At 45.9% G+C, this 23,286-nt stretch overlaps 1 protein-coding gene across 1 annotated transcript in view; it reads right to left on the bottom strand.

Annotated features, from left to right (window-relative positions):
• LZTS3 (leucine zipper tumor suppressor family member 3) overlaps nt 1-22,456 on the bottom strand; it is a 154,448-nt gene extending 131,992 nt beyond the window's left edge. Inside the window, exon 1 of the mRNA XM_073611017.1 lies at nt 22,024-22,456. The gene's annotated coding sequence lies outside the window, so the exon portion shown is untranslated. The remainder of the gene's footprint in view (nt 1-22,023) is intronic.
• Between the last annotated feature and the right edge of the window lie 830 nt (nt 22,457-23,286).

The following is a 23,286-nucleotide window of genomic DNA, read 5'->3' as shown; positions in this document are numbered from 1 at the left end:
AATAACTTGCCAATGCAGTATTGGAAGGATATGGATGTGAGGTGTTTGATCATAGTCTATTTTAGTCCATATTGGTGGGATGAATTTCTTTTGTCGCTGTGACTTGAGTCACATTGATTGAGATGGCACCCATCGAAATGAATGTGTTTTGACTTGTCATGAGACTTTGTGTGTCGCAGTGTGGACTGGGGCTTATAAAGGACCCCAGCATCAGTGGGATGGAAGGAAGGAAGGAAGGCCCCTGGAGCTGATGAAAAGGGCCCCTGCAGTCAGGGGGCCCTTCATGGTTTCTTGCTCAGGGGCCCTGAAAGTTCTAGGTACGACTCTGACCCCAGGAGACACCAAATGTATAAAACACAAAGTGAGCACCATACTAACTGTTGTAGGAGGCCTTGGGGAGTGTCCCAGGAGAAGTCCAAATGTATAAAAGACAATGTGAGGGTCACACCAATGGTTAAAGTGTTCAAAAATCTAAAGTTTATTAGTGCTTATTTGGAATGACACAAGATGTTATTGCCAACGTGTTTTAGTTACTAAAGTCCCCCTTCATTAGGGTCTCAGAGTGCATAGCCAGGAAAAGTGCAAATGTATAAAAAACAAAGTGAGGCCCATACCAACTATTGTAGCAAGCCTTGGGGGATAACCCTGGAGAAGTCTAAATGTATAAAACAGAAAGTGAGGGCCATACCAACTGTTGTAGGAAGCCTCAGGGAATACCCCAGGAGAAGTGAAAATGTATACATTATAAAGTGAGGACCATAACAACTGTTGTAGGAAGCCTTGGGGAATACCCCGTGAGAAGTCTAAATGTATAAAACACAAAGTCAGCACCATACCAACTGTTGTAGGAAGCTTTGGTGAATAGCTGGGGAGAAGTCTAAATGTATAAAACACAAAGTGAGCACTATACCAACTGTTGTAGGAAGCCTCAGGAAAATACCCTGGGAGAAGTCTAAATGTATAAAACACAAAGTAATGACCATACCAACTGTTGTAGGAAGCCTTGGGGAATACCCTGTGAGAAGTTTAAATGTATAAAACACAAAATGAGGGCCATACCAACTGTTGTAGGAAACCTTGGGGAATATCCCGGGAGAAGTCTAAATGTATAAAACACAAATAGAAGGCCATACCCACCATTGTAGGAAGCCTTGGGGAATACCCTGTGAGAAGTCTAAATGTATAAAACACAAAGTGAGGGCCATACCGACTGTTGTAGCAAGCTTTGAGAAATACCCGGGAGAAGTCTAAATGTATAAAATACAAAGTGGGGGCCATAGCAACTGTTGTAGGGAGCCTTGAAGAATACCCTGGGAGAAGTCTAAATGTATAAAACACAAAGTGAGGGCCATACCAACTGTTGTAGGAAGAATCAGGGAATACCCCAGGAGAAGTGCAAATGTATAAAACACAAAGTGAGGGCCATACCAACTGTTGTAGGAAGCCTCAGGGAATACCCTGGGAGAAGTCTAAATGTATAAAACACAAAGTGAGGGCTATACCAACTGTTGTAGCAAGCCTTGAGAAATACACGGGGCGAAGTCTAAATGTATAAAACACAAAGTGAGCAACATACCAACTGTTGTAGGAAGCCTTGAGGAATACCCAGGGAGAAGTCTAATGCCGCGTACACACGGTCGGACTTTCTATCCTACTTGGTCCGGCACACTTTCCGACGGACTTTGTCCGCCAGGTGCGCCGGACTTTAAAACGGACGGACTTGCCCACACACGCCGGGACTTTCCGGCGGGCTAGGTCCGCCCGTCTTTCCGACGGACTTTCGCCGGAGTTCCGGCGGACTTTCAGAATGAACGGACTTGCCCACACACGGACAAGTCCGTTCATTTTGAACGTGACTCAGGTGCGATGGGACTAGCAAAGGATGTCAATCTTGCCGCTTTTATCGGCGAGATTGACACCTTGCGAGCCCCGTTGCGAGGCATACCAGGCCCTTAGGTCTGGTATGGATTATAAAGGGAAGCCCCTACGCCGAAAAAACGGCGTGGGGTCCCCCCTAAAATCCATACCAGACCCCGATCCGAGCACGCAGCCTGGCCGGTCAGGAAAGGGGGTGGGGACGAGCGAACGCCCCCCCCCCTCCTGAACCGTACCAGGCCGCATGCCCTCAACATGGGGGGTGGGTGCTTTGGGGGAGGGGGGCGCCCGCGGGGCCCCCCCCACCCCAAAGCACCTTGTCCCCATGTTGATGAGGACAAGGGCCTCTTCCCGACAACCCTGGCCGTTGGTTGTCGGGGTCTGCGGGCGGGGGGCTTATCGGAATCTGGGAGCCCCCTTTAATAAGGGGGCCCCCAGATCCCGGCCCCCCACCCTATGTGAATGAGTATGGGGTACATGGTACCCCTACCCATTCACCTAGGGAAAAAGTGTAAGTAATAAAACACACTACACAGGTTTTTAAAATATTTTATTAAACAGCTCCGGGGGGGGGATCTTCCTCCGGCTTCGGGGGTCTTCTTCCGGCTTCGGGGGTCCCTCCGCTTCATCTTCTCCCGGCGTCCGGTTGGTTCTTCTCCCGGTGTTCCAGTTCTTCGGCCGGCTCCTCTGCTGTCTTCAGGTAGCTCTCTTGCCAGCAGAGGTCCGGACTTCTGGGCTTCTTCTCTTCTCTTCTCTTCTCTTCTCTTCTCTTCTCCAGATGTTGACACGACGCTCTCTCCGGCTGGACTGCTCTCCGAGGGCTGCGTTGTGACTTATATAGGCGGAGACCCCGCCCCCTTTTGATGTCACAGTCCCTGGGCATGCTGGGACTGTGACGTTTTAGGGGGCGTGGTCACTGGGTGATGTTGACCACGCCCCCTAAAACGTCACAGTCCCAGCATGCCCAAGGACTGTGACATCAAAAGGGGGCGGGGTCTCCGCCTATATAAGTCACAACGCAGCCCTCGGAGAGCAGTCCAGCCGGAGAGAGCGTCGTGTCAACATCTGGAGAAGAGAAGAGAAGAGAGCCGAAGCCGGAGGAAGATCCCCCCCCCGGAGCTGTTTAATAAAATATTTTAAAAACCTGTGTAGTGTGTTTTATTACTTACACTTTTTCCCTAGGTGAATGGGTAGGGGTACCATGTACCCCATACTCATTCACATAGGGTGGGGGGCCGGGATCTGGGGGCCCCCTTATTAAAGGGGGCTCCCAGATTCCGATAAGCCCCCCGCCCGCAGACCCCGACAACCAACGGCCAGGGTTGTCGGGAAGAGGCCCTTGTCCTCATCAACATGGGGACAAGGTGCTTTGGGGTGGGGGGGGCCCCGCGGGCGCCCCCCTCCCCCAAAGCACCCACCCCCCATGTTGAGGGCATGCGGCCTGGTACGGTTCAGGAGGGGGGGGGGCGCTCGCTCGTCCCCACCCCCTTTCCTGACCGGCCAGGCTGCGTGCTCGGATCGGGGTCTGGTATGGATTTTAGGGGGGACCCCACGCCGTTTTTTCGGCGTAGGGGCTTCCCTTTATAATCCATACCAGACCTAAGGGCCTGGTATGCCCCGCGCTCGCCGCAATAGGAAAATGTGTTTTTCCTATTGCAGCGAGCGCGAGATGCAATACCCTGCCCTCGTGTCGTATCTGGTCCGTCGGACCAGCATACACACGAGCGGGCTTTCCGTCGGACCAGCACACACACGAGCGGACTTTCCGCCCGAAACTGAGTCCGGCGGAAAGATTTAGAACTTTCTTCAAATCTAGGTCCGGCGGGCTTTTGGGAAAAAGTCCGCCGGAAAAGTCCGCCGGCGCCTACACACGGGCGGATTGTCCGGCACACTCTGGTCCGCCGGACCAAGTATGCCGGAAAGTCCGACCGTGTGTACGCGGCATAAGTATAAAACACAAAGTGGGCACCATATCAACTGCTGTAAGAGGCCTCAGGGAGCACCCCAGGAGAAGTCCAAATGTATAAAAGACAAAGTGAGTGCCACACCAATAGTTGAAGAGCTTGAATATGTAAACTTTAAGTCCTTATTCCTTATTTGGAATGACACAAGATATAGCCAATGTATTTTAGGAGTTACTAAACCCCCTTTGATCTGGGCCTTGGTGAATACCTTGGGAGAAATCTATAAGTATAAGACACAAAGAAAGAACCTCACCTACAGTTGTAGGAGGCATCAGGGAACACCCCAGGAGAAGTCCATACATAAAAGAGAAAGTGAGTGCCACACCAATAGTTGAAGAGTCCAAAAGTCTAAGCCACTAATATAGAATGACACCAGATGTTACAGCCAATACGTTTCAGGTGTTACTAAAGCCTACCTTCATTGAGAATTTGAAAGCTGTAAAGGGCTAGGAGACAGAACTTTAGGAAAAAGATTTCAGAAGAAGTGCTGAAAGAATTTCTTGTTCTGGGGTTTTTTGTTTTTTTTCTTTGGTTGTTTTGTTTATTTGTATATGTTTGTTATGTAAAATAAAAATAAAAATAAAAAAATTAAATCTGACTACCCTGCAGGAGCCGCTGGTAATTTGGATCTATTTTCCCCACTCACAGAATGCAGAGCCAGACACAGCATTTTGGCATTCTTTTAGTTTGTTTTTTTTTTTATTCATTGAACAGGAACCTGGGTAGGTATAGAGAGCATAGGATACGCCAAAACAGTAGAATTGTAAGACTTGAGGACTTCTATGCTTCTGGCTGCTCTGTACATAAGATGCAGGGCTGTATCACACAACCTCAGGCTGCACTGTACTTTCTCCTGGCTGCACTGAACACACCTTAGCAGTGCTGCAGGCTCCTGGCTGCCTTGTACAACTCCTGACTTCATTGCACTTGATTGTGAGGCATGTCACCCCACAGTCACTTCTCTTCTGTATAGCAGGTTCAAGTACTCACTCAGTCCCAGAATGATTGGGCATTTTCACAACCACTCTCCTAGCTCTACACAGTCTCTGACCCATGCTGTCTTCAGTTGGCCTCCAGCTACAGTAAGCCTAGCTTGGACCTCAATGTCTTCAAGAAGGCTCCTCTGTCTCTCTCTCTCCCTCCTTCCCTGCCCCAGGGCAGGGCCCCAGCATAGGGGTCTCCTCCAGAAGGCTGGACCCTGGAACTCTGCTGCCAGTCTTTAGAATATTTATGGACCCCCCCTCCACCTTCTGGGCACACTTCCCAAGGAATTGACCGGAGACCCATAAATATTAAGGCTGCCTGTCCTGCTCTCCTTCCCACTATACCTCTAGAAATCTACAGAGGACAGGGGGAAGTAGCAGAACAGCAGCCTTTGAGACACTGAACAGCCGCTAGCAACCAACCCCTGCTCCACTGTTTACAGAGGAACTAACTAAATTTGCTTAGCAGCCTACTCTAAACAGGGAGGGTGCTACACCTCTTAGGGTCTGCTTTGATGACATCATTTTGAGACACTTCTGAGATTATTCTGAATTCTTTGACAGGTACATTTGACCTGCAGTTGACTTCCTTCTGACCTACTTTTGACCTACTTCAAGCGGATTTTGCATTCACACATGAATGCAAAACCATATGAAGCACACAGAAGCCCATTGACACAGGCCCATATACTCTCCTTTCTTGAAATCAGCTGTGTAGGCAATCGAGGAGAGCTGTGATGTTACTCCCGGAGTCATGTGACAGTGCTTGCGACCTAGTCACTGGCTGCTAGGCCTAAGCACTATCACAGGGGAACAAGTCACAAGCACCCCCATACCTGGAAGTACTGGGGAGTGTGGCTGGCTGTGAGGAAAGAAGAAGCAGTAAGAGAGCACTGGTAAGGTGAATAAAGAGGGACCTTTATAGAGACGCCTCCTGGGCAAGGTGTCTCTGACGTTTGGATGGGTTGGCCCTTTAACAGTACTCATTAAAATGTGAAAAAAAAAATATGAAAAATAACAGCGCAGTACTCAGCTGCAAATAAATGTACAAATCATATATATCCTGCAAAATAAACAATATTTATAAAAATGGTTTTTTAAAAAAACAACAACCAGTCCACATTGTCCATTTGTTCAAATTATACGTAATCATAAACTGCCAGCCATACATCATTGACAGCATCAGGGCACAGTGGAAGCATTTCCCAGTCAGGATTTGCAATCACAATACGAAAATAGCATGGGGGGGCAGAGTGACACCATAAATTGCATGGTGTCACTGGTAAATGCCCGGGCAGTATCCAATGCCGATTGCTGGAAAACTGGAGAGTGGGCAGAAGTCAAAGATGGGGCTATGCATTTATCAAGGTACGGATGTTACATTTAAGCCATTTAAGCAAAAAAGAGGATTTCACCATATCAGACCAGTGTGTTGTTGCCACCTCCCTAATTGTATATCAAGAAAAGAAAATCCCCTTTCATTGGGACTTTTTTAGGCAACAACCACACATAAATGAATTAGAAAATATAATTTATTATGTATACATAAAATTGTTCGATTATAAAGTGATCGTATATTTAAAAGGACATAGCAAAAGTTATACAAGAAAATGTACAAAAAAATGAAAAAAGAAAAACATAGAAAAGACAAAAAACACGACAAGTTACATGGCTTGCATGACAAAAAGATTGTTGTTACTCTCCGGTACAAAGTGGTCTCCAGTACCCGACGCGTTTCTGGTTCAAGCACCTTCGTCAAATGAGAGTATTATGCAGTCATAATTTTGTCTTACATGCAAAATGTTTCACCATAGAACTTAGAAAAATGAATGAAGCACTGCCAGCGGGGGTGTCAACAGGTGCTCACCAAGAACACCAGTATCGTACGATAATATCAGAAAAAAAGGACTTGCCTATTTAATTTGCCTGGTGATCACAGGGAGTCATACGTGGCGAATTGCCAACAAGGTTTGTGGGTTTAAATGGTAACGCTGTCCGAAGCCTTAAATATGGCTTCTTATCCATATATAACAGCACACGCCAAGTCATTTAACAATAGATCTCCCTATGGAAAAGGGACCTTCTCTCTGGACATCACCCCGCTCTGCAGTACATTTTTCTAAGTTCTATGGTGGAACATGTTGCATGTAAGAAAAAATTCTGACTGCATATACTCTTATTAAATACCCCTGACGAAGGTGATTGAACCAGAAACGCGTCAGGTACCGGAGACCACTTTGCACCGGAGAGTAACAACAATCTTTTTGTCATGCAAACCATGTCGTGTTTTTTGTCTTTTCTTTGTTTTTCTTTTTTCTGTACATTTTTTTGTATAACTTTTGCTATGTCCTTTTAAATATAAGATCACTTTATGATCGAACATTTTTATGTATACACAATAAATTATATTTTCTAATTCATTTATGTGTTGTTGCCTAAAAAGTCCCAATGAAGGGGGATTTTCTTTTCTTGATATCCATCACCATTTAATGTTCATTTAGTAGTTTTAGTGCAATCTTCCACTTTGAAAGAATTTGGTTGGCACTGTATACTGGGACTGTAGTTCCTTGTTAGCATGGGGGTGGCAATTTGGCATCCTTGCATTAGCAACCAGTGAGGGAATAATTATTGACAGAGCTAAGGCAGACTTACCTGCCTCTCTACCACTAATAAATATATACCGCTCACATAATCTATGCAACAGTATTAATTCTGAGAGACAAATTCAGGTCATCCTGTCATCTCAGCACAACAGGCATGCGGAGTATTGCTGAGTATCAGTCAGCCGGCCCTCACTGTGATAGCATTACAGAGCCATTACTCTTATTGTATAGGGTGCCACTTGTATGGAACAAACATTTATTACATTAAAAAAAGCCTTTTGTGAAAATAAAATGCACATTGTTATCTGAGCAAACCCTTTTTCTCTGGAATGATTATATTGTTATGTGCATGTCTAACATTAGGCCCCATTACACTTGTACATATTTAAAAGCAGGAAAAACTGCACATATAATAAATGATGAGTTATTATAATAAATGGCACTGTTTACAGCGTGTTTTCATTTCTGCAAAAATGTCTCTTTACTATAGACAGGAACAAAATCATGTGTAAAATGCACTTGAAATGCACAATACGTGACTTTTACTGGCATTTATTAAAGGAAGTATTACTTTTCCCACACATAAAAACACCATACATCACATACATGTTGAAAGCGTGTAAAAAACGTATAGAAATTAAATGCAAAAGTGTGAAAATTCATTCAGCCAGTAATCCATGTCCTTAGTTTGCTTGTCTTCAGCAAACTGTTCTCAGAAAGTTCTTTGCCATGTGGTGCCATGTTGAACTTCCAGTGACCAGTATGAGAGAGTGAGAGTGATAACACCAAATTTAACACACCTGCTCCCCATTCACACCTGAGACCTTGTAACGAGTCACATGACACCGGGGAGGTAAAATGGCTAATTGGGCCCAATTTGGACATTTTCACTTAGGGGTGTACACCCTTTTGTTGCCAGCGATTTAGACATTAATGGCTGTGTGTTGAGTTATTTTGAGGGGACAGCAAATTTACACTGTTATACAAGCTGTACATTCACTACTTTACATTGTAGTAAAGTGTCATTTCTTCCGTGTTGTCACATGAAAAGATATAATAAAATAAACAGTCAGTGCAGCAACTGACAAAGCTGCAGCAGTCACAGCACTGATCTGGCTACGCTTATTCTAGGATAGATTGTGGCCCCCCGTCCTCACTCATTTGGCACAGTATGATCAGCCACCGACCTTATTCTGCAACACAGACCTGCTGCCTCCAGCTCAACAACAAAATGACATTTCTAAAGGAGAAAAGTCATTTAAAACTGATCACGGCTGTAATGAATTGTCGGGTCTCGGCAATATAGATAAAACTCATTGAAAAAACGGCATGGGTCCCCCCCCCCCAGTCCATTACCAGGCCCTTGTCTGGTATGAATATTAAGGGAAACCCTGCACCAAATTTTTTTTTTTTTAAATAGCGTGGGGCCCCCCCCAAAATCCATACCAGACCCTTATCCGAGCACGCAACCTGGCAGGCCGCAGGAAAAGAGGGGGGATGAGAGGGCATTTCCCCCCCTCCTGAACCGTACCAGGCCGCATGCCCTCAACATGGGGAGAATGCTTTGGAGTAGCCCCCCAAAGCACCTTGTCCCCATGTTGATGGAGACAAGGGCCTCATCCCCTCAACCCTTGCTCGGTGGTTGTGGGGGTCTGTGGGCTGAGGGCTTATCGGAATCTGGAAGCCCCCTTTAACAAGGGACCCCCCCAGATCCCGGCTTCCCCCCCATGTGAATTGGTAATGGGTACATTGTACCCCTACCATTTCACCAAAAAAAGTGTCAAAAATATTAAAAAAGACCAGAGACACTTTGGGACAAGTCCTTTATTAAAAAAAAAAAAAAAGTCCAGCGATGTCCATAAAAAAAAAAAAAATGCAACAGCTCCCATCGAGGGATGCTTCTTCTTGCTTTAACAGCTGTTATATAGCTGAGGGCGGGCCACTCGGTGATGTAAACGGGTGACCCTGCCCCCCCTCTGATGCCGCGTGACATCAGAGGAAGGACGGTTTACGTCACCGAGTGGCCGCGCCCTCAGCTATATAACAGCTGTCAAAAGCGAGAAGAAGTGTCACTCCCATGGAGGTGGAGCTGTTGTGTTTTAGTTTTTTTTTTTCTTTTTTCGGTTCGACGGGCGGCGTGATATAAGATGAATGGACATCACTGGACATTTCTTTGATTTTTTTTATCTTTTAACCACTTGACCACTGGGCACTTAAAACTCCTTCCTAACCAGACCAATTTTCAGCTTTCGGTGCTCTCACATTTTGAATGACAATTACTCAGTCATGCAACACTGTACCTATATGAAATTTTTTTCCTTTTTTTCACACAAATAGAGCTTTCTTTTGGTGGTATTTAATCACCTCTGTTTTTTTAATTTTTTGCACTATAAAAGAAAAAAGACTGAAAATTCTGTAAAAAAATGCATTTTTGTTAGTTTCCGTTATAAAATTTTGATAATTAGTAATTTTTCTTCATAAATTTTGGCCAAAATTTATACTGCTACATTTCTTTGGTAAAAATAACCCAAATCGGTGGATATTATTTGGTCTTCATGAAAGTTATAGAGTCCACAACCTATGGTGCCAATCTCTGAAAATTGATCACACCTGATGTACTGATGGCCTATCTCATTTCTTGAGACCCTAAGGCTCGGTTCACACTAGGACGACTTGTCAGGCGACCTAGGTCGCCTGACAAGTAGCGTGCCGTTCAGTACAATGGAACCGTTCTAATCGGAGCGACGCAAGTCGCTCCGACTTAGAAAAAGGTTCCTGTACGACTTTGGGGGCGACTTGGGGCGACTTGCATAGACTTCTATACAGAAGTCGTTTTGCAAGTCGCCCGGGCAATCGTGTGCAGGTCGCCTCGGTGAGGCGACCTGCAAGTCGTGCCACCTCTGGTGTGAACCGAGGCTAAGGCTGGATTCACACCTATGCATTTTTAGTGCTTTTTGCATTTTGCATATTTGCACTACAGAACGTGTTCCATAGTAAACCATGTTGAATGGACTGTAGTGCAAATCTGCAAAATGCAAAAAGCACTAAAATGCATAGGTGTGAATCCAGTCTAAGGCTCGATTCACACCTATGCATGTTGCTTTTGAGCGTTTTTGGAGTTTTTTTTTTATGCTTGCCATGTTTTTGAGCAGGGTTATTGTAGCGTTTTTACAGCGTTTTTGCCGCGTTTTTGCCGCGTTTTGCGTTTTTTTTTTTTTTTTTACAGTTAAAAAAAAAAAAAAAACGGCAAAAACGCATCAAAAACGCATCAAAAACGCTGTAAAAACGCTGCAAAAACGGTGCACATGCGTTTTTGATGCTGGTCCATTGAATTGTATTACATGCAAAACGCTGCATTTTGCATGAAAAAAAGTCCCTGACCCTTTCTAAAAATGTAGAGATACAAAAAGGCATTGATGTGAACATGTTCCATAGGAACCCATGTTAAAAAATTCCCATGCATTTCTGCAAAATGCAAAATGCATCAAAAAACGCGAATGGAGCCTAAGGCTCCATTCACACCTATGTGTTGCTTTTGAGCGTTTTTGGAGGTTTTTTTGTCATGCTTGCCACGTTTTTGAGCAGTGTTTTTGTAGCGTTTTTACAGCGTTTTTGCCACGTTTTTGCCGCGTTTTGCAGTTTTTTCTTTTACGGTTTAAAAAAAAAAAAACGCCAAAAACGCTGTAAAAACGCTGTAAAAACGCTGCAAAAACGGTGCACTTGCGTTTTTGATGCTGGTCCATTGAATTCTATTACATGCAAAACGCTGCATTTTGCATGAAAAAAAGTCCCTGACCCTTTCCAAAAATGCAGACGTACAAAAAGGCATTGATGTGAACATGTTCCATAGGAACCCATGTTAAAAAATTCCCATGCATTTCTGCAAAATGCAAAATGCATCAAAAAACGCGCTAGTGTGAATGGAGCCTTACAAGCCAGGAAAGTACAAATACCCCCCAAATGACCCCTTTTTGGAAAGTAGACATTCCAAGGTATTTAGTAGTTAGGAGCAAGGTGAGTTTTTTGAAGTTGTATTTTTTTCCCACAATTCTTTGCAAAATCAAGATTTTTTTTTCTTTTTTTTTTTTTTTTTTTTTTTACAAAATTGTTATATTAGCAGGTTATTTCTCACACATAGCATATGCATAGCACAAATTACACCCCAAAACACATTCTACTATTCCTCCTGAGTATGGCAATACCACATGTGTGAGACTTTTACACATCGTGGCCACATACAGAGGCCCAAAATGCAGGGAGCACCGTCAGGCATTCTTGGAGCATAAATTACACGTATCATTTCTTGACTACCTCTTACAATTTTGAAGGCCTTGGAGCACCAGAACAATGGAAATGCCCCAAAAATTACACCATTTTGGAAATAAAACAACCCAACGTAGTATCTATGAGGCATATTGAGTCTTTTGAACATGTCATTTTTTTCTACAAGGTTCTGGAAAATGTGTAAGGAAAATGAAAACGCATTTTTTTTTTACACAAAGTTGTCCATTTATACAATATTTCTAACACATAGCATGTACATACCAAAAATGACACCCCAAAATAGATTCTCCTACTCCTCCTGAGTACGGCGATACCACATGTGTGAGATTTTTACACAGCCTGGTCACATAGAGAGGCCCAACGTGCAGGGAGCACCGTCAGGCATTCTAGGGGCATAAATGTCAAATCTAATTTGACTACCTATTACACTTTTGTGAGGCACTCTAGTGGCATGGATGAGAACTGATTTGGCATGGATGAGCATGAATGGGGATGGATGAGCCGTGGATGGGGATGGCTGAGTATGGGATGGGATGACTGAGCATGAATGAGTATGGCTGAGTATGGCTGAGTACGGCTGGGTACGGCTGGGTACGGCTAGGTACGGCCGGGTATGGCTGGGTACGGCTGAGTACTGATGGGATGGCTGGGTACGGCTGAATACGGATGGGATGGCTGGGTACGGCTGAGTACGGCTGGGTATGGCTGGGTATTGCTTAGTATGGATGGGGGTGGATGGGATGGCTGAGCATGGATGGATGGATGAGTATTGCTGAGTATAAATGGTTGACTGAGTATGGATGGATGGATGAGTATTGCTGAGTATGGATGGATGGATGAGCATGGATGAGTATTGCTGAGTATGGAAGGATGGATGAGCATGGATGAGTATTGCTGAGTATGGATGGATGGATGAGCATGGATGAGTATTGCTGAGTATGGATGGATGGATGAGCATGGATGAGTATTGCTGAGTATGGATGGATGGATGAGCATGGATAAGTATTGCTGAGTATGGATGAATGGATGAGCATGGATGAGTATTGCTATGTATGGATGGATGGATGAGCATGGATGAGTATTGCTGAGTATTGCTGAGTATGGATGGATGGCTGAGCATGGATGAGTATTGCTGAGTATGAATGGCTGGCTGAGTATGGATGGATGGCTGGCTGAGCATGGATGGATGGCTGGCTGAGCATGGATGGATGGATGGCTGGCTGAGCATGGATGGATGGATGGCTGGCTGAGCATGGATGGCTGGCTGAGTATGGATGGATTGATGGCTGGCAAGCAGTAAGGCAAAAACATGCCATGCGGTGCTTGAGTTGGTCTGCTTAGGGGACAGGAGCCACACTGGGGCAGAGATTCTGTCAGCTCTGCAGGGGCAGGCTCAGAGGTGGTTGACGCCACCGCCAGCTTCAGCCAGGAATGGTTGTATACGACAATGGCACCAACCTTCTCTCGACCCTCCGACAGGGACACTTGACCCATGTTCCATGTTTGGCACACGTCCTGAATTTGGTGGTGCAGCGGTTCTTGAGTAGGTACCCAAGCTTACAGGATCTCCTGAGGCAGGCCAGAAAAGTCTGTGGTCATTTCCGCTGATCATGCAATGCCAGTGCTAGGCTGGCCACAAGGGTTGTGGGGATGAGGCCCTTGTGCCCTTCAACATGGACTATACCTCCAGTCCTCTCAAAAACCTGGACTGAGAGGAATGAAGGTATAGCAATAGGTGTCCCAAGTACTTGCAGTCAATCTGCTAGAAGTACATCACCATCTGACTTCAGCAGGCAGATTTCCCTCCCCTAGTTGCTGAACCATAAAAAGAAATTCGGTCCCAGTTATTCACATGCTCAGCGTCTAAATGCTAGCTTGGCCAAACTGCTAGCACTGCAACTGCTGCCTTTTCAGCTTGTAGACTCTATCCCCTTTTATGAATATGTGGAATGTGCTGTACCTCAGTGGCAGGTTCCAAAACAGCATTTCTTTTCATAGAAGGCCATTCGGGCTCTCTACCGGCATGTGGAAGGCAATGTTTTGGCCTCGTTGGACAGGGCGGTCAGCAGTAAGGTGCATATTACCGCTGACTCCAGCTCCAGCAGGCATGGGCAGGGACGTTACCTTTCCTTCACGGTGCACTGGGTAACTCTGCTGGCAGCTGGGAAGGATGCAGGACAGGGTTCAGTATTGTTTGAGGTTGTTCCGCCACCACACCTCCAAAATGCTAGTGGTGATTCTGCCACAGCTCTCTCCTCCACCCCCTCCTCTTCTTCTTCCTCTATGACCTCTTCTGCAGATTTTTCCTCTGAACCAGCGGTGCTCCATAAGCATTCAAGGGGCTATGCAAGCAGTAAGGCAAAAACATGCCATGCGGTGCTTGAGTTGGTCTGCTTAGGGGACAGGAGCCACACTGGGGCAGAGATTCTGTCAGCTCTGCAGGGGCAGGCTCAGAGGTGGTTGACGCCACCGCCAGCTTCAGCCAGGAATGGTTGTATACGACAATGGCACCAACCTTCTCTCGACCCTCCGACAGGGACACTTGACCCATGTTCCATGTTTGGCACACGTCCTGAATTTGGTGGTGCAGCGGTTCTTGAGTAGGTACCCAAGCTTACAGGATCTCCTGAGGCAGGCCAGAAAAGTCTGTGGTCATTTCCGCTGATCATGCAATGCCAGTGCTAGGCTGGCTGACATTCAAAGGGAATGCAACCTGCACACCAACCGCCTCATTTGTGACATGCCCACCTGGTGGAACTCAACGTTGGCAATGCTGCAGCAGCTGCACATGCAGCAGAGGGCCATCAATGAATACCTTTGCGAGTATGGCACCAGGACAGGGTCAGGGGAGCTTGGCTTCTTTTCGCCACGCCAGTGGCTACTGATCAAGGATGCATGCACAGTCCTATCACCATTTGAGGAGGCCACAAGAATGGTGAGCAGCGACAATGCATGCATCAGTGACACTGTCCCTCTAGTCATCCTGTTGGAGCACATGCTTCGTGGAATAATGGACAGGGCATTTGAGGCAGAACAGCGGGAGGAAGAGGAGGACTTCCTTACCTCTCAAGGCCCCCTTTATCCAGATTGCATTCCTGTGGGCCCGCCAAACACACAGGAAGAAGAAGAAGAGGATTGTGTCAGCATGGATGTAGAGGATAACACTCAGCAGAAGTCTTCAAGGGATGGTTTTCAGTCCCTAGAAACCGAAGGAGTTGTACGTGGCTGGGAGGAGGTAGTTATGGTTCATGTGATCCTTAGTGACCCAGAGGACTCAGAATCGAATGCCTATGCAAACTTACGCTGCATGGCCTCCCTGATTCTGAAAAGCCTGCGAAAGGACCCTAGGATTCATGGTATCAAGGAGAGGGATCATTACTGGCTGGCAACCCTTCTTGATCTATGTTACGAGGGTAAGGTTGCAGAGCTCATCCTGCCTTTGCAGAGGGAGCAGAGGATGAAACATCTTCAGGAGGCCTTGAAGAAAGGTTTGTGCAATGCATTTCCAGACCCTGGGAGGTTACAATTTCCTGGTGCTGGACAATGTGTTGCTGAGGCTTTGTTCAGTCAGAGGAAGAGCGGTGGAGAAGGTGACCGTCTGACCAATGCCTTTAAACAATTTTTCAGTCCTCAGCGCCAAGGTCTGATCGCTTCAAGCAACCATCACCAGCGTCTGCATTACATGGTGCAGGAATATCTAGGGGCAAGAGCAGACTTGGAGACCTTTCCAACAGAGCATCCACTGGGTTACTGGGTCTTGAGGATGGACCACTGGTCAGAACTTGTTTATTATGCAATTGAGCTACTGGCCTGTCCTGCATCCAGCGTTCTTTCTGAACGCACATTCAGTGCTGATAGAGGGTTTGTAACGGATCATAGAGTGCGCCTATCCACAGACTCTGTTGATAGGCTCACATTCATAAAAATGAATCAGCAGTCTTGGATCAGCAGCTATCAAGCACCTGATGCTGATGTAACTGACTGAATTTTCTATGGATGTGGGATCCCTTGAAGACTACCTATGCTGACTATCTTATTCCTTCTCAATCTTGATGATGCTAGCTTCCAACAATATTTTTGGTTTAGGGCACCACCACCACCACCCAAGGCCCAATTTTTCTGCCACTGTTTAACAGGGGCATGTAATTACAATTTTTAATATAATATTTCAACGCAGGACCCGTTCCTGTGCCCAACAAGAGTATCTGTGTGGGGTTACAGTGTTGTGGCACCACCCCCACTACCCAAGGCCCAATTTTTCTGCCCCTGTTTAATAGAGGCATGTAATTACAATTTTTAATATAATATATCAATGCAGGGCCCGTTCCTGCGCCCAACAAGTGTATCTTTGAGGTGTTACAGTGTTGTAGCACCACCACCACCCAAGGCCCAATTTTTCTGCCCCTGTTTAACAGGGACATGTAATTCCAATTTTTGATACAGTATTTCACAGCAGGGCCTGTTCCTGCGCTCACCAAGAGTAACTGTGAGGGCTTACAGTGTTCTGGTACCACCAACACCTAAGGACCAATTTTCTGCAGAGTATATAGGGCAGGCCGTATAGTATATATACTGCTGTTCAGAGTATATACTGCCTGGGGGGCCCCCACTCCATTTTTTTTTTAATTTGGAGGACTAAGGACACCCCCCAGGCATGATATTTAAAGGAATATTTCATTTTTATTGTTTCACTTTAAGCCAATATTAAAATCACTTCTCCCGAAAAAACTGCCTTTTTTAAAACTTTTTTTTTGCATTGATACATGTCCCCTGGGCAAGGACCCGGGTCCCCAAACACTTTTTACGGCAATAACTTGTGTATAAGCCTTTAAAATTAACACTTTCGATTTTTCACGTTCGTGTCCCATAGACTTTAACGGTGTTCGCGCGTTCAAATACATTTTTTGCCTGTTCGCATGTTCTGCTGTGAACCAAACCAGGGGGTGTTCGGCTCATCCCTACCTGTGACCTGTCTCATATTACTCAGCCTCATATTACAGAGCCATACCTGTGACCTGTCCCATATTACTCATCCATACCTGTTACTTGTTTTATATTACTTATCCATGCCTGTGGCCTGTTGCATATTAAACAGCAATACCTTTAACCTGTGTCTTATTACACATCCATACCTGTGACCTGTCTCACATTACACTTCAAGTGACTATATACATACGATTCAACTTTGCCAGAGACATACTACAGCGTTGTCATCGATATATATATATATATATATATATATATATATATATATATATATATGCAATACTAGCGTATTACAAAGACTTGTCACCTGCTATTTACGAAGTTTCCAGTGATCCAACTTATGCTATACGTCACTATCAGTCATCATTTACATACTGCCAGTGACAACATACAGATTACACAATACTGACAATCCCCCTCAGTGACCCAAATGATATCAGTAAACAAAATTATCTGTTTGAAGTATTAATGCCAGCTATAGAATTCCTAATACACAGTCTTGCCAATGTCTTATCTCACATTAGACATCAGGGACAGTCACTATCTACATACTATAAGAAAACAATATGGCCAGCAACTATAGACATTACACAGACGTGCTATTATTTAGCGCTGCCAGGGTTATTGTGCCCGTGCCAGACAATACTGGTATCACACAACCCTTCCAGTGACTATACTGGTATCACACAGCCCTTCCAGTGACTATACTGGTATCACACAGCCCTTCCAGTGACTATACTCGTATCACACAGGCCTTCCAGTGACTATACTCGTATCACACAGGCCTTCCAGTGACTATACTGGTATCACACAGCCCTTCCAGTGACTATACTGGTATCACACAGCCCTTCCAGTGACTATACTCGTATCACACAGGCCTTCCAGTGACTATACTCGTATCACACAGGCCTTCCAGTGACTATACTGGTATCACACAGCCCTTCCAGTGACTATACTGGTATCTCAATGCCCTTCCAGTGATTATACTGGTATCACACAGCCCTTCCAGTGACTATACTCGTATCACACAGGCCTTCCAGTGACTATACTGGTATCACACAGCCCTTCCAGTGACTATACTGGTATCTCAATGCCCTTCCAGTGATTATACTGGTATCACACAGCCCTTCCAGTGACTATACTCGTATCACACAGCCCTTCCAGTGACTATACTAGTATCACACAGCCCTTCCAGTGACTAAACTGGTATCACACTTCCTTCCAGTGATTATACTGGTATTACACATCCTTTCGGTGACTATACTGGTATCACACAGCCCTTCCAGTGACTATACTGGTATCAAACACCCCTTCAAGTAACTATACTGATATTACACAGCCCTTTCAGTGACTATACTGGTATCACACAGCCCTTCCAAGGACTATACTGGTATCACACAGCCCTTCCAGTGACTATACTGGTATCACACAGCCCTTCCAAGGACTATACTGGTATCACACATCCTTCCAGTGAATATACTGGTATTACACAGCCCTTCAAATGACTATACTGGTATCACACATCCTTCCAGTGACTATACTGGTATCACACATCCTTCCAGTGACTATACTGGTATCACACACCCCTTCAAGTGACTATACTGGTATCATACATCCTTCCAGTGACTATACTGATATCACACAGCCCTTCCAGTGACTATACTGGTATCACACACCCCTTCAAGTGACTATACTGGTATCATACATCCTTCCAGTGACTATACTGATATCACACAGCCCTTCCAGTGACTATACTGGTATCACACAGCCCTTCCAGTGACTATACTGGTATCACACAGCCCTTCTGGTGACTATACTGGTATCACACATCCTTCCAGTGACTATACTGGTATCACACAGCCCTTCCAGTGACTATACTGGTATCACACATCCTTCCAGTAATTATACTGGTATCAAACAGCACTGTGGCTGTTTGAATGTACAGACAAATGCCTGAACATTTACACATTCGGTGTTAGTTTACCGTCATGTAAATTGGCAGTATTACTTCTGCTATTATACATGACAGCCTCCCGCTGTCAGTGGTTGTTCAGGATGCTGGCAGGTGCCGACACCGCTGAGTCCTTAACACCAAGCGACACCACTGGCCCTGTTCACTTACATGGCTGGTATAGTCTAAAAAAAGCATGTCTCCCACTTCCTACAAGGCCCTTTAGGACTGATATACATTTTACAAGGGATCTCATGCAAAAAAAAAGAAAAAACAGCGTTAGACTCCCCAAATCATATAAGGGTGTGATTTAAGATGGAATCACACACAAATATCAAGAAAAAAGCATGAGGTCCCCTTCATAAATTCATACTATCCTATTATTTGAACATGCCGACTGCCAGGCCAGTAAAGGGGGGGGGGGCTCCTGAACCATACCAGGCTACATGCCCTCAACATGGTGGGGTACCTTTATAGGGGGAGACCCCCTCTGACAAAGCACCCTGTCCCTATGTTGATGGGGACAAGGGCATTTTCCTACCACCCTGCACCAGTGGTTGAGGGTCTGCAGGTAGAGGAGTTATCAGAATCTGGAAGACTCCATTCACAATAAGGGGGCACTCAGATACTGCCCCCATGTCCACAAAAATTACACAGCCCTTCCAGTAACTATACTGGTATCACACAGCTCTTTCAGTGACAATACTGGAAGCACAAAACCCTTCAAGTTACTATACTGGTATCACACACCCCTTCCAGTGACTATACTGGAAGCACACAGCCCTTCCAGTAACTATACTGGTTTTACGCCCCCCTTTCCAATGACTATAATGGTTTTACGCCATCCTTTTCAGTGACTATACTGGTTTTAAGCCCCCCTTTCCAGTGATTATACTGGTTTTAAGCCCCTCTTTCCAGTGACTATACTGGTATCACACAGCCCTTCCAGTGACTATACTGGTATCACACACCCCTTCCACGGACTATACTGGTGTCACACAAACCTTCCAGTGACAATGCTGGAAGCAGACAGCCCTTCCAGTAACTATACTGGTTTTATGCCCCCCTTTCCAGTGACTATACTGGTTTTATGCCCCCTTTTAAGTGGTTTTAAGCCCCCCTTTCCAGTGGCTATACTGGTTTTAAGCCCCATTCCAGTGACTATACTGGTATCACACAGCCTTTCCAGTAACTATACTGGTATCACACACCCCTTGCACGGACTATACTGGTAACACACACCCCTTCCAGTTACTATACTGGTATCACACACCCCTTCCAGTGACAATACTGGAAGCACACAGCCCTTCCAGTAACTATACTGGTTTTACACACCCCCCCCCCCTTTTCAGTGACTATACTGGCTTTAAGCCCCCCTTTCCAGTGACTATATTGGTTTTAAGCCCCTCTTTCCAGTGACTATATTGTTTTTAAGCCCCTCTTTCCATTGACTATACTGGTTTTAAGCCCCTCTTTCCAGTGACTATACTGGTATCACACAGCTCTTTCAGTGACAATACTTGAAGCACACAGCCCTTCCAGTAACTATACTGATTTTATGGCCCCCTTTCCAGTGACTATAATGGTTTTACGCCACCCTTTTCAGTGACTATACTGGTTTTAAGCCCCCCTTTCCAGTGACTATACTGGTTTTAAGCCCCTCTTTCCAGTGACTATACTGGTTTTAAGCCCCTCTTTCCAGTGACTATAATGGTGTCACACAGCCCTTCCAGTAACTATACTAGTTTTACGCCCCCTTTTAAGTGACTATATTGGTTTTAAGCCCCCCTTTCCAGTGGCTATACTTGTTTTAAGCCCCTTTCCAGTGACTATACTGGTATCACACAGCCTTTCCAGTGATTATACTGGTATCACACACTCCTTCCACGGACTATACTGGTAACACACACCCCTTCCAGTTACTATACTGGTATCACACACCTCTTCCAGTTACTATACTGGTATCACACACCCCTTCCAGTAACTATACTGGTTTTACACTCCCCCCCCCCCCTTTTCACTGACTATACTGGCTTTAAGCCCCCCTTTCCAGTAACTATACTGGTTTTAAGCCCCTCTTTCCAGTGACTATACTGGTATCACACAGCCCTTCCAGTGACTATACTGGTATCACACAGCCCTTCCAGTGACTATACTGGTAAAACACAGCCCTTCCAGTGACTATACTGATATCACACAGCCTTTCCAGTGGCTATACTGGTATCACACAGCCCTTCCAGTGACTATACTGGTATCACACAGCCCTTCCAGTGACTATACTGGTATCACACAGCCCTTCCAGTGACTATATTGGTATCACACAGCCCTTCCAGTGACTATACTGGTATCACACAGCCTTTCCAGTGGCTATACTGGAAGCACAAAGCCCTTCCAGTTACTATACTGGTATCACACACCCCTTCCAGTGACAATACTGGAAGTACTCAGCCCTCCCAGTAACTATATTGGTTTTACGGCCCCCTTTCCAGTGACTATACTGGTTTTAAGCCCCCCTTTCCAGTGACTATACTGGTTTAAAGCCCCTCTTTTCAGTGACTATACTGGTATCACACAGCCCTTCCAGTGACTATACTGGTTTAAAGCCCCTCTTTCCAGTGACTATACTGGTATCACACAGCCCTTCCGGTGACTATACTGGTTTTACACCCCTCTTTCCAATGACTATACTGGTTTTACACCCCTCTTTCCAATGACTATACTGGTATCACACAGCCCTTCCAGTAACTATACTGATTTTACACCCCCCTTTCCAGTGACTATACTGGTTTTACGCCCCCTTTTAAGTGACTATACTGGTTTTAAGTCCCTTTCCAGTGACTATACTGGTATCACACAGCCTTTCCAGTGACTATACTGGTATCACACACCCCTTTCAGTTACTATACTGGAAGCATACAGCCCTTCCATTAACTATACTGGTTTTACGCCCCCCCTTTCCAGTGACTATATTGGTTTTAAGCCCCTCTTTCCAGTGACTATACTGGTGTCACACAGCCCTTCCAGTGACTATACTGGTATCACACAGCCCTTCCAGTGACTATACTGGTATCACACAGCCCTTCCAGTGACTATACTGGTGTCACACAGCCCTTCCAGTGACTATACTGGTATCACACAGCCTTTCCAATGGTTTTACATATCTCTCCCAGTGACAACGCTGGAATCACACACCCCTTCCAGCGTCTATACTGGTTTTACAGATCCTTTCCAGTGACAATGATAGATCCTCCCAGTATGTGATCTCCTCGGTCCCCCTAGTTTAGGATGACATCATCGGATGATGACTTTTGCTGCACTGCAGTATCTCCATCCCCCCTCCCCGACCACCCGACCCCCCCATGGTGATCTGCACCCACCTCTGTGTCGGGGATCCTCCAGCTGGCATCTTCTCGGCTCCTGTGCGGGGACGGCATCGGGTCATGTATGATCGCAGAGGGAGGAGGGTGAGGAGGGTGAGGATGGCCGGGATCTACATGTCCTGCTGCCCACCCAGCCGGCTCACCTGGGCGCCCCCTCCATCCCCTGTGCCAGGAATAGATCCAGCTGTCAGTGTGCCCCGGAGGGCAGCAGTCACTCACACCGTCCTCCTCCACCCAACACCCCGCCCGCAATGCCAGCATCACCGGTCCAGTACAGCCCTCTCCTCCTCCTCCTCATTATCATCATCATACTCATCTCCTCCTCATCACACTCATCTCCTCCTACACATCATCACACTCCTCTCCTCCTCATCATCATCACAATCCTCTCCTCATCATCATCACACTCCTCTCCTCATCATCATCACACTCCTCTCCTCCTCATCATCATCACAATCCTCTCCTCATCATCATCATCACACTCCTCTCCTCATCATCATCACACTCCTCTCCTCCTCATCATCACACTCCTCTCCTCCTCATCATCATCACAATCCTCTCCTCATCATCATCACACTCCTCTCCTCATCATCATCACACTCCTCTCCTCCTCATCATCACACTCCTCTCCTCCTCATCTCCTCCTCATCATCACACTCCTCTCCTTCTCATCATCATCACACTCCTCTCCTCCTCATCATCATCACACTCCTCTCCTCATCATCATCACACTCCTCTCCTCATCATCATCACACTCCTCTCCTCATCATCATCACACTCCTCTCCTCCTCCTCATCTCCTCCTCATCATCACACTCCTCTCCTCCTCCTCATCATCACAATCCTCTCCTCATCATCATCACACTCCTCTCCTCATCATCATCACACTCCTCTCCTCCTCATCATCACACTCCTCTCCTCCTCCTCATCTCCTCCTCATCATCACACTCCTCTCCTCCTCCTCATCATCACACTCCTCATCTCCTCCTTATCATCATCATCACACTCCTCATCTCCTCCTCCTCATTACTCTCCTCCTCATCATCGCACTCCTCATCTCCTCCTCATCATCATCACACTCCTCATCTCCTCCTCCTGATCCTCACACTCCTCTCTTCCTCCTCATCATCATCACATTCCTCATCTCCTCCTCATCATCACTCTCCTCCTCCTCATCACACTCCTCTCCTCCTCATCATCATCATCACACTTCTCATCTCTTCCTCATCACCACTCTCCTCTTCATCATTACACTCCTCTC

Source organism: Aquarana catesbeiana, linkage group LG01 (genome assembly GCF_042186555.1).
Source record: "Aquarana catesbeiana isolate 2022-GZ linkage group LG01, ASM4218655v1, whole genome shotgun sequence".
Classification (NCBI taxonomy): Eukaryota; Metazoa; Chordata; class Amphibia; order Anura; family Ranidae; genus Aquarana; species Aquarana catesbeiana.
This window is presented reverse-complemented; position numbering and strand designations above follow the sequence as displayed.